We start from the raw sequence: 12295 nt of genomic DNA, 5'->3' as shown, positions 1-12295 counted from the left end.
ATTCGGATTTAGGAACTGAGCAGAAAGAACTAGTAAACATGGGAGATCGTATTGTTCAAGCTGATCCAGCTCTTATGGATTTTTCTCGGCCTAAAATTGATGACATTCAGTCCAGCATCCTTCATCCGGCTATTCAAGCTAACACCTTTGAAATCAAGCCGGGCACTATTCAGATGGTGCAAAATTCTATTTCTTTTGGAGGAGCGGCAACTGAAGACCCCAACATGCATATAAGGAATTTTGTCGAGATCTGCAGCACTTTTAAGTATAATGGCGTGACTGATGAGGCTATCAAGTTGAGGCTTTTCCCATTCTCACTGAGGGATAAGGCAAAAGATTGGTTACATTCTGAACCAGCTGGGTCCATCACTACGTGGCAAGATCTTGCGCAAAAGTTTCTGGTGAAGTTTTATCCAATGGTAAAGACTGCTGCTATGAGGAGTGCTCTTACTCAGTTTGCGCAGCAACCTACATAATCTATGTGCGAGGCTTGGGAACGCTACAAGGAAATGTTGAGAAAATGTCCACATCATGGAATGCCGGATTGGATGGTAATCACTGGTTTTTATAATGGTTTGGGGGCCCAATCTCGGCCCATGCTCGATGCAGCAGCTGGAGGCGCCTTATGGGCTAAAAGCTATACTGAGGCGTATAATCTTATCGAGACGATGGCTGCAAATGAGCATCAAAACCCAACTCAGAGGATGACGTCAGGTAAGGTAGCAGGTATTCTGGAAGTTGATGCAGCCACCGCTATTGCAGCCCAGCTCCAAGCGCTATCAATGAAGGTTGATTCTTTGGCTACATATGGAGTTAATCAAATAGCTATGGTTTGTGAGCTTTGTGCAGGTTCTCATGCTACAGATCAGTGTTCTCTTGTCAACGAATCTGTTCAGTATGTGAATAATTATCAGCGACAACAGCAGCCTGTGCCAGCAACCTATCATCCTAACAACAGAAATCATCCAAATTTCAGCTGGGGAAATAATCAGAATGCTATTCAGCCACCATATCAGCAAGGAGTGAGTAAACAGTTTAACCCACCTGGATTCCAGCAACCACAGCAGTATGCTACAAGGCAATCATATCCTCAACAGGGAAGTGCAGCTGCACCTACTAGTGCTGATTTTGAGGAACTTAAGCTGTTGTGCAAGAGTTAGGCGGTTTATATCAAGACCTTGGAAAATCAAATCGGTCAATTAGCCAATGCAGTGCTCAATCGTCAACCTGGCACTCTTCCCAGTGACACGGAAGTACCAGGCAGGAAGGAAGCTAAAGAGCAAGTCAAGGCTATTACCTTAAGGTCTGGAAAAGTAGCTGATGCTGAAAAGGCAAAAGAAGTCGAAGCTGAAGTTAGAGATGAAGAATCTAAGCAAAAGGAGAAAGTGGCGGAACCAAAGAAGACTACTGTTGAACACACTCTGCCTGAGGGTAATACAGGGGAGAAACAGCTCTATCCTCCACCACCTTTTCCTAAGAGATTGCAGCAACAAAAGCTGGATAGACAGTTCGGGAAGTTTCTGGAGGTGTTCAAGAAACTTCACATCAATATACCTTTCGCTGAGGCGCTGGAACAAATGCCTAGTTATGCGAAGTTTATGAAGACTATTCTTTCAAGGAAGGTGAAACTGGATGACCTTGAAACCGTTGCTCTCACGGAAGAATGCAGCGCGATTCTGCAACAAAAGTTACCACCAAAACTGAAAGATCCAGGAAGCTTCACCATTCCTTGCACCATTGGCAATCTAACTTTTGACAAGTGCCTTTGCGATTTGGGAGCAAGCATTAATCTGATGCCGTTGTCGATCTTTAAAAAGATGGATCTGCCTGATCCAAAACCCACATACATGTCGCTACAATTGGCTGACCGTTCCATTACTTACCCAAGGGGCATAGTTGAGGATGTGCTCGTCAAGGTGGATAAGCTCTTCTTTCCTGCTGATTTTGTTATTCTGGATTTTGAGGAAGATAAGAAGATTCCCATAATCTTGGGGAGGCCTTTCTTGGCTACTGGCCGTACCTTGATAGATGTGCAAAAAGGGGAACTTACTATGCGGGTCCAAGATCAGGATGTGACCTTCAACGTATTCAAGGCAATGAAATTCCCTACAGAAGATGAGGAGTGTTTAAAAGTGGATGTGATTGATTCCGCAGTTACTTCGGAACTCGATCACATGCTAATGTCTGATGCATTGGAAAAGGCCTTAGTGGGGGATTTTGACAGCGATGATGAAGATAGCAACGAGCAATTACAATATCTGAACGCTTCTCCATGGAAGCGAAAGCTCGACATACCATTTGAATCTCTTGGTACTTCTGACCTTAAGAATGATGAAGGGAAGCTCAAACCATCAATAGAGGAAGCACCTACCTTGGAGCTCAAACCATTACCTGAACACTTGAGGTATGCTTTTTTAGGTGATTCATCTACGTTACCTGTTATTATTTCAGCTGACCTTTCAGGTAGTGAGGAAGACAAGCTCTTAAGGATTTTAAGAGAATTCAAATCGGCTATAGGATGGACCATAGCAGACATCAAGGGGATAAGTCCTTCATATTGTATGTATAAAATTCTGTTAGAGGAAGGTAGTAAGCCAACTGTGGAACAGCAGCGAAGACTGAACCCGATCATGAAGGAGGTGGTGAAGAAAGAAATTCTGAAATGGCTAGTTGCAGGCATCATTTATCCTATTTCTGACAGCTCGTGGGTGAGCCCCGTGCAATGTGTACCTAAGAAAGGAGGTATCACTGTGGTCGCAAATGAAAAGAATGAGCTCATCCCTACTCGAACAGTTACAGGATGGAGAGTATGCATGGATTATAGAAAATTGAACAAAGCCACAAGGAAGGATCACTTCCCTCTCCCATTCATTGATCAAATGCTTGACAGATTGGCGGGACATGAGTATTTTTGTCTTCTGGATGGTTATTCCGGGTATAATCAGATTTGTATTGCACCAGAGGATCAGGAAAAGACTACCTTCACTTGTCCATTTGGCACATTTGCTTTTCGAAGAGTTTCGTTTGGGTTATGTGGCGCCCCGGCCACCTTTCAGAGATGTATGATGGCTATATTCTCTGACATGATTGGAAATAACGTCGAAGTGTTCATGGATGACTTCTCCATCTTTGGACACTCATATGATGAATGTTTGAATAATCTGCGCGCCGTACTCAAAAGATGCGTGGAAACTAATTTGGTGCTTAATTGGGAGAAATGTCATTTTATGGTGCGTGAAGGCATTATCCTTGGGCATAAGGTCTCTAGCAAAGGTCTGGAGGTGGACAAGGCCAAGGTGGGAGTCATTGAAAATCTTCCCCCACCTAATTTGGTGAAAGGAATCCGTAGTTTTCTCGGTCATGCGGGTTTTTATCGGCGATTCATCAAGGACTTTTCAAAGATATCTAAGCCGTTGTGCAATTTACTTGAGAAAGATGTGCCTTTTAAATTTGATGATGAATGTTTGGCAGCATTCTAGACTCTCAAGGAGAGTTTGATCACAACACCAGTTATTACAGCACCAGATTGGACAGAACCGTTTGAGATGATGTGTGATGCGAGTGACTATACGGTAGGTGCAGTTCTGGGACAGCGCAAGAAAAATCTCTTCCATGTGGTCTACTATACGAGTAAGACTTTAAATGGGGCCCAATTGAACTATACCACTACTGAGAAGGAGCTTTTGGCTATAGTCTTTGGCTTTGAGAAATTTCGATCTTATCTGCTTGGTACGAAAGTAACAGTATTCACTGATCATGCAGCTATTCGCTATCTGGTTTCTAAGAAGGATTCGAAGCCGAGACTCATTCGTTGGGTGCTTTTACTTTAGGAATTTGAGTTAGAGATCAAAGATAGAAAAGGTACTGAGAATCAAGTAGCTGACCATCTCTCTAGGTTGGAGAATCCCGATTCTACTTCACAAGATAGGACGTTAATCAATGAATCTTTTCCGGATGAGCAGTTGTTTGCAATTCAGGAGGAAGAACCATGGTTTGCAGATATTGTAAACTATCTTGTTAGCAATATAATGCCGCCTAATTTGACATCCGCTCAAAAGAAGAAGTTTCTGCATGAGGTGAAGTGGTATATATGGGATGAACCATATTTGTTTAGACAGGGAGCTGACCAGATCATCAGGAGATGTATCCCGTTCTGTGAGACGGAGGGGATATTACGAGACTGCCATTCCACGGTTTATGGTGGACACTATGGAGGTGAGAAGACGGCAGCTCGTATTCTGCAAGCAGGTTTTTTCTGGCCTACTTTGTTCAAAGATGCTCATCAGTTTGTTTTAAGGTATGATCGTTGCCAAAGAGTGGGAAATTTGTCAAGGAAGGATGAGATGCCATTAAATGTGATGCTTGAAGTTGAGGTCTTTGATGTATGGGGAATCAATTTCATGGGGCCTTTTATCTCGTCTTGCAATAATCAGTACATCTTGCTGGCAGTCGATTATGTCTCAAAATAGGTAGAAGTTAAAGCTTTACCGACAAATGATGCAAAGGCAGTGCTAAATTTTCTTCATAAGCAAATTTTCACAAGGTTTGGAACGCCTCGGGTAATCATAAGTGATGAAGGATCGCATTTTTACAACCGTAAGTTCACTTCTATGATGCAGCATTATAATATGAATCATCGAGTAGCTACTGCCTATCATCCGCAAACAAATGGTCAAGCGGAAGTGTCTAACAGAGAGATAAAGCGCATTCTAGAGAAGGTTGTTTGTCCGTCAAGGAAGGATTGGTCTTTAAAGCTCGATGAAGCTGTTTGGGCTTACAGAACAGCATACAAAACTCCACTTGGGATGTCACCGTTTCAGTTGGTGTACGGTAAGGGATGTCATCTACCGGCGGAGCTTGAGCATAAGGCCTACTGGGCATTGAAGAAATTGAACCTGGATTTAGATGCAGCTGGTAAGAAAAGAATGCTTCAGCTTAATGAACTTGATGAATTTCGACTTCAAGCGTACGAGAATAACAAAATGTATAAGGAAAAGGTGAAGAGGTGGCACGATAGGAAGCTACATCCTAAGTTATTTGTGCCAGGGCAACAAGTTCTGTTATTCAACTCTCGGCTCCGACTTTTTCCTGGGAAGTTGAAATCAAGGTGGTCTGGACCTTTTATTGTCAAAACTGTGTTTCCACATGGAGCGGTGGAAATTTTTGAGAATGATTCGGACCAAGCATTCAAGGTTAACGGTCAGCGGTTGAAGCACTACTATGGGGACATGGCAAACCGAGAGGTGGTTAGTGCCATTTTGTTGACTACTTGAGAAAGGTACGGAACGTCAAGCTAATGATGAAAAAGAAGCGCTGCGTGGGAGGCAACCCATGAATTGTTGTTACAGGAACCCTTAGAAGTTAATAACCTATCCAAAAAACACAAAAAAATCAGAAAAAAAGGGCTGAATTTTTTTTTTTTCCAGAGACCCTCTGCGCGCCCGCGCAGCTATGCTGAGCGGCCGCGCAGCTTGCTGCGCGCCCGCGCAGAAATGCTGAGCGGCCGCGCAGGGGTCGAGTTCCAGAAAATTTTTACAGTTCAGAAAAAAAAAAAAACACAAAAACCCAGCACAGCCCATAAACCCACGAATTCTTTTCCCATTACCCCATGATTTTATCCCTCAACCCCACTCCTAATCTAATTTAACCTACTCCAAACCCTATATATACATACACCTATCCCACATATCTCCCACAAACTTCCTACACTTAAACCCTCTCATAAACATCAAAAATCAGTTCTTACACACTTTTATTCACAAATCAATGGCACCCAAGAGAGCACGCACTATTGACAGCAGCAGCACAGTTCTTACTGCTGATTCATCAAGGGGTAATGCTGCAAGGCCTCGGTTAACTGACAGAGCTGCGGAGGAGGAGTACACTAGGCTGTTGGGGAAGCCGATTCTGAAGGAGAGGGGGTTTTTACCATCAGGGAGGGATGGTGAGTTGTTACTCATGATTGCAGAGAAGGGGTGGATAGCTTTTTGTGAGTCACCCGAAGCAGTACCGATGAGTGTGGTTCGCGAGTTCTACGCGAACGCGAAGGCTGAAAAGAATGGGTTTTCTGTAGTTCGTGGGCTTACGGTTGATTATCATCCTGAGGCGATTCGCCGTGTGATTGGACAGCGAGAGAGGAAGCCCGAGGAGTTGAACTGAAATGAAAAGACTGCTGAGGATTTTGACTTGGATTTGATTTGTGCGACTCTCTGTCGACCGGGCACAGTTTGGAACCGTAGTCCAGCCAATAATGAGTATCGTCACTTTTCGGCGATCGCCATGAACAGGTATGCCCGTGCATGGAATGCATTTATATGTGCTAATATTTTGCCTTCTTCACATGCACACGAGGTCACAGTTGAGAGAGCACAGTTGTTGTGGGTAATTCAGAATGAGGAATACTATGTGGACCTTGGTGAGTTTATTTACCAAGGAATTCTGAAGTTTTTGAGGGGAGCAAAGCATATGAACATCCCTTATGCATCCACGGTTACGAAGCTATGCCGAGCAGTAGGAGTGAACTGGCCGGCTCATGAGCAGTTACAGTTGGCAGCAGCTCCGATAGATTCTGGCACTCTGAATGGGATGCAGGAGTGGACCGGTGGTGAGCCTGAGGAGCATGGGCTGGGTTATCGTCTTCCAGGAGGGCGTCCTGCTCGAGGTGCTACTATGGCTAGGCCAGGGCGTGGTGAGGCTGGTTCTTCGAGAGCTCAGGAGGGTGCTGGGATGGGTGATGCCCAGTATAGGAGGCTTTCACGGCGGATGGATGCCATGTATGAGACGCAGAGCAGGTTTGCTCAGGAGCTCACCCTCGCGTTAGGGACTGCTTTTCGAGGCCTTGGAGCTGATATCCAGTGGCCAGTTTTTGGTGAGGACTCTGCATACCCGCCGCCTGATACTCCACCCACTGAGGGTGATGATGATGATGACTCCGAGTAGGTATACCCTGTGTTCCTTTCTACTACCTTCACTGGGGACAGTGAAGATTTTAAGTTTGGGGGTGGTAGTTAAGGAATATTTTGTGTGTGTCATATAGCTGCATATTCATGATAGTTAGTTCATATAGTTGCATAATTTTTGCCATATAGTTTTTTTTATAGCTTTATTTGTTTGTCATATCATATAGCTCATGCATATACCATGATCCCTTTTGCAATGATTTATCGACTGAATTGTGATATTGATGCGAGTGTAGTGATAGCATTAAAGTGATATTAAGTTGTGTAGGTTGATATGCATGCTAGAAGCACTTGTATTTTCACTAAGTCTTAGAGAATGCTTAAGGGCTAGATTATTGTTATGATCTGATTATTTTCGAGGATAATCTATTTATTATGCTTAGAATTTGATAATAGGTTCTTAGTGGTAAAGGCATGAAAAAAAAGAAAAAAAAATGGAGTAAAAATGGAATTTGTTGCTAGTTGTGGCTAGGCGTCAATTGGCTAGTAGCCGGCTCGCATGTTATGCGAGTAGTCTAGGGTTGAGCAAGATGGAGCGAAACGCACTTGCTCAGAGAAAAAAAAATAAATTGTTTTTGCATAATTGATCAAGAGTGGGCTCTTTGGTATTCGAGTTATTAAGTTCTTAGGGGACTTTGTGCCTAGTGACCTAAGGCTTTTAGAGTCTGGGATCCGCTAACCTAACACTCGTTATATGGATACCATTGTATAAGTCTTTTGTGGACCTCACTCATTGCACGGTCAAATAAGCATTTGAGTTATAAATAAAAAGCACAATTCCGTAGTAAGCTCCAGAGTTCTTGTAGTGTTGTATATCACTTTGTGGCTAGAATTTTTATTCTTTGTATAATCGTAGGATTGCCTTGAGGATAGTCTAGTCATAGTAATTGGTCTAGTTCCGAAGCATATCTGTTAAGCAGTTGCACACACCACATTTCTGGCTGTATGTCCGTTTGCATGAGTTTATTGATCTTTAGTGTCTAACTGCATTCGTTGAGACGTGACAATTTGGTTGGTTAATTGTAGTAAGGGGGATCGTTGCATTTTCATATAGATTGCATTCATGCATATTTTTATTTGTTTTGAGTCTGTGACGCTTGAGGACAAGCATCGATTTAAGTTTGGGGGTGTGATAAGTGGCATTTTATACCACTTAGAACGTCTTAAAATGGCTTAAAGTGGTGTCTTGAAATCAAGTATTTTGTGTATTTGATGCGTTTTTCTAGTGTTTATGCATTTCAGGGTATTAGTTGCATTTCGGAGGAGGAATCATCAAGAATAAGCCTTGGCATGTGTTCACCATTGAGAGAGGAAAAGAACGGGCAGATTACGGCGAAGAAACGGAGCAAACCTGGAATTTTTCCAGTAGGGTCCTGCGCGCCCGCGCAGCAATGCTGAGCGGCCGCGCAGCAGCCTTGCGCGCCCGCGCAGAAATGCTGAGCGGCCGCGCAGCAGCCTTGCGCGCCCGCGCAGAAATGCTGAGCGGCCGCGCAGGGTCGGGGAAAAAGCTGAATTATTTTAGACTTCTACTTCTGTTTGGCTTCCAACTACTATGTAATCTGAGTTTTATGGGACTATTATATAAGTAGATTTGAGACGTTTTCATAGATATATAAGGAGGAAATTGTGTTTTAGATTGTTTTGCACAAGAAGCGAAGGAGATAAGGAAGAAGACCGATTTAGCACACCGCAACGAAGGAGGAAGCATATATTCTTGTGATTCTTGTTTCGTTGTAACGTTGGATGCTAGTTTTCTTGCTTTGACTTATTTACTCTTGTGACGTACTCTGTTTTAATATAATTAGTGTAGTTATTATTTTCTTGTGTTGTTTATCATGATTTCATATGAACCCATGATGGCGATAAGTTCTATTATGGGCTAATCGTGATCATGGGGTTGTAACGGATTTATTATGGAATTCTTTAGTTAATTGTTTAATACTTTAGTGTGTGATGATTGCATGATATCTAGTATTGGTTGTGCGTATTCGTCTTATGTGCGTCGCGAACATATAAGATAGGGTGTTAATCTCTTGTGAAGCGACGGTGGATCTTGAGATTTAGAACTTGCCATGCTAGCATAGGTTCATGTACGTTGTGCATGAGTAGTGGGTAATTCTAACAGTTTTATTTGCCCTATATAATCAAAAGGAATAACTTGTGCTTAAATCGTTGAGTTGTCAATTTCTGTAGACATATAGGAACTCAACATAATTGATGACTATTCAACTTCTATCTTAATTGTGGATGCTTGGTAGAATGTTATTAGTACAATGAAAGTTGGCTTTTATCAGTTTCGTGTTATTCGATTAATATCATCACTGTCACATGCTAAAGGTAATAACAATGGCTATAGAAGGAAGTAATAATGAAGTTGTGATCTCATGAGTGTTTTATTATTGATAAATTGAAGTGTTAATTAAGTAGTTAATTATAGTTAATATTTAATCAATAATTTTAAGTGTTGTTATCTTAACATTGAGAAGTAATCATACATTGGTGAGTGAGTTTAATTAGACAATAACTTAGTCTGAGTCTCTGAGGGAACGAACTAGAAAGTATTCTATATTACTTGCGAACGCGTATACTTGCGTGAATATTAGTGCGTGATTTCGCCCTAACAGTTGGTACCTTTAGATCAGGGTCGTTGGTTTTTAGAAGTGGAGGACGCCTGGCTCAGATGGATTGTATACATGTGTCTAGGTAAGGATCACCTTTAGGATACAACAAAGGTGTGCTCACGCGTGTCATGCTTGTCTCAATTATTGGTTATTGATAGCTGTCATTGTCACGTGCCCACGTGCCCTTTCTTGGTGGGCTGTAGGGAATGCCTGTGATTGGGGAACCCCTCGAGCCTGCTCTAGCTGGGTTGAACTCTAGCAGGGAGGTGATTCTACTTCTAGGTTGAGCCTGGGCCCGGCTACTATCCTGAGCCTTGCTATCTTCATTTGCTTGTTTCGGATTAGGAGGACTTGGCTCTCCAACTGAGCTTGTCTGACCTTAGAGCTGGGTTGGGTTCTAGCCGGGCTGTTTATACCCTATCAATAAGTTACATTTTTTAAGAAACTAAGTGGCACTAAATTGTGTAAATTAGTTGAAGCTTTATCCTTTCGTGGAAGGAATTCATGGAAGTGGACTACGTTTGGATCAAGTTCTAAAGTAAATAATACATTATATTATTATATCCTTCATATATAACTAACTTAAAATCTGTGCGACGCATGATTTTTTTAATATTATATAATTTTAAAAAAAATTAATTAGACTTAAATTCTTAAATTTGGTCATATAAATTTTTTAAATGATATGGTTTCATGGTAAATATATTAAAACATGTATATATTCATGATTTTTTTAATAATGAATATTTGAAAAAGACAGTAATACTTATTGAAGGATATAATTTTTTTAATATTTCTACGTGTTTTTACAATAAATGATTATATTTTAATTAAAAGTTAAGTTTTAGTTTGGATCAATATATACTATTATAATAAGGACGAAACAACGAAAGTTTGGTTGGTAGTCGGTCTAGTCACCGTAATTATAAAAATATTTAAAATAGTACACTTTAGATAAATAAATATTCACAACAGAATTATAATATGTCTAATGGTTTTGGCTGAAATTAAAAATATAAAATTCACCTGGGTGGGTCTAAAATAAAATTATACTATTGATCCAATCTTAAAAAAAACTACATAAAGTTAGCTAGATCTACAGACTCAGGCTAAAAATATTGATCCCGCTAAAAATATTATATTATTGGACCGAGCTAAAATAAAATAAAAATGAAATAGTGGGGTTGATATAATGTCATTAAGTTAAAATAAAAGTAACATATATTCTCCATTCGGTATAAAACATAATAATATTTACCTCGGGCTAAAATAAAATCAAATAAAAAACTAAGTATTATTAGCTAGATTTGGATGATATAACAGTTGTGAAACGAAAATAAAGATTTGATGTTTCATGCTAAAACAAAATAATAAATACTACCGATTAAACAAATATTATTGAACCGGGCTAAAATAAAATTAAAATTTAAAAGGTATTTCGTTGATGGATATAATTTATTATGCCAAAATAAAATAAAAGTATAATTTATTTAATTTAAAACAAAATAATATTTACATGAAGCTAAAATAAAATAAAAACAAACTAAATGTAATTAGATAGATGGGTCCAAAAAAATAACGTATATTATTAATCTACGCTAAAATTAAAATTAAATTTAAACTAAATATAATTATTATATTATTGATTTGGGTTAAAATAAAATCAAAGTCTAGTAATTCGTTGGTATGTATAATCTATACTTAGAAAAGTGGGGTAACTAATAACCTTATAGCCCAAAGTTTGATGATTGATTTGTGTGTACAATGTTCAGGTTTATATAATTACGGGTTTTCTTTAAATTTTTATAATATACATAATATTTTAATAAAATGAAAATAGAGATAGCATTTATAATAGCGTCGGACTAAAATAAATTAATATATACTATTTATTTGAGATAAAAAAATATTATACAATTGATTCATTATAAAGCAAAATTAAAATTAAAAATAATTAGACCAACTAAAATAAAATAATATATACTTATATTTTTATCTGGGTTAACATAATTTTTTTACCATTGATATATAAATTTTACGATTAAACTAACATAAATTTGAATATACATAAATCTGAAAACAGTTAGTTGGAAAGACAATTTGTATACTAATCTGAGGTAAAATTTACCTTTTAATTAAAACATAATTATCTTTTGTATACACACCTATATATCAATAAAACTATAAATTTTAATTATTCCATTATTTTTTTGAAAGTGAAGTATCACTAACTTATACACCTATGTGTATATTAATAACTATTATCAAATCATATTATTAAAATTTCAAATAAATAAATTTCATATCTTAAAATTTTCACTGAAAATTAAATTCAAAAAATTATTTAAAATTATATGTTAACTTCATTTTATCCTAAACTAATATTTCATTTTATCCTAAACCAATAGTTTACTGTATTTTAACCAGTACTAATTACACCAACAAACTAATCATTTTTAGTTTGATTTTAATTTTTTAAGCCCGATTGAATATGATAATTTTATTTTAGCACGAACAAATAGCATATATATTTTTATTTTAGCTAGTCGAATTATATTTTGAAAAATTAACTTTTGATAGGTATAGATATAGATATCTATATATTAATTAAATTATTTGTTATCATAATTTAATTAAATAAAAATTAAATTAGCAGTATTTATCTGAATAATATAGATATTAATATAAATTATAATTTATATTTGCAGAAGACTT

The 12295-nt window shown here is 38.6% G+C and overlaps 1 non-coding gene across 1 annotated transcript; it reads right to left on the bottom strand.

Moving 5' to 3' along the window:
* Positions 1-431: 431 nt before the first annotated feature.
* LOC141716046 (small nucleolar RNA R71) lies at positions 432-538 on the bottom strand. Its single transcript, XR_012572779.1, has one exon. It is a non-coding gene; the product is annotated as a small nucleolar RNA R71 (small nucleolar RNA).
* Between the last annotated feature and the right edge of the window lie 11757 nt (positions 539-12295).

Source organism: Apium graveolens, chromosome 3, assembly GCF_009905375.1.
Source record: "Apium graveolens cultivar Ventura chromosome 3, ASM990537v1, whole genome shotgun sequence".
NCBI classification, from domain to species: domain Eukaryota; kingdom Viridiplantae; phylum Streptophyta; class Magnoliopsida; order Apiales; family Apiaceae; genus Apium; species Apium graveolens.
This window is presented reverse-complemented; position numbering and strand designations above follow the sequence as displayed.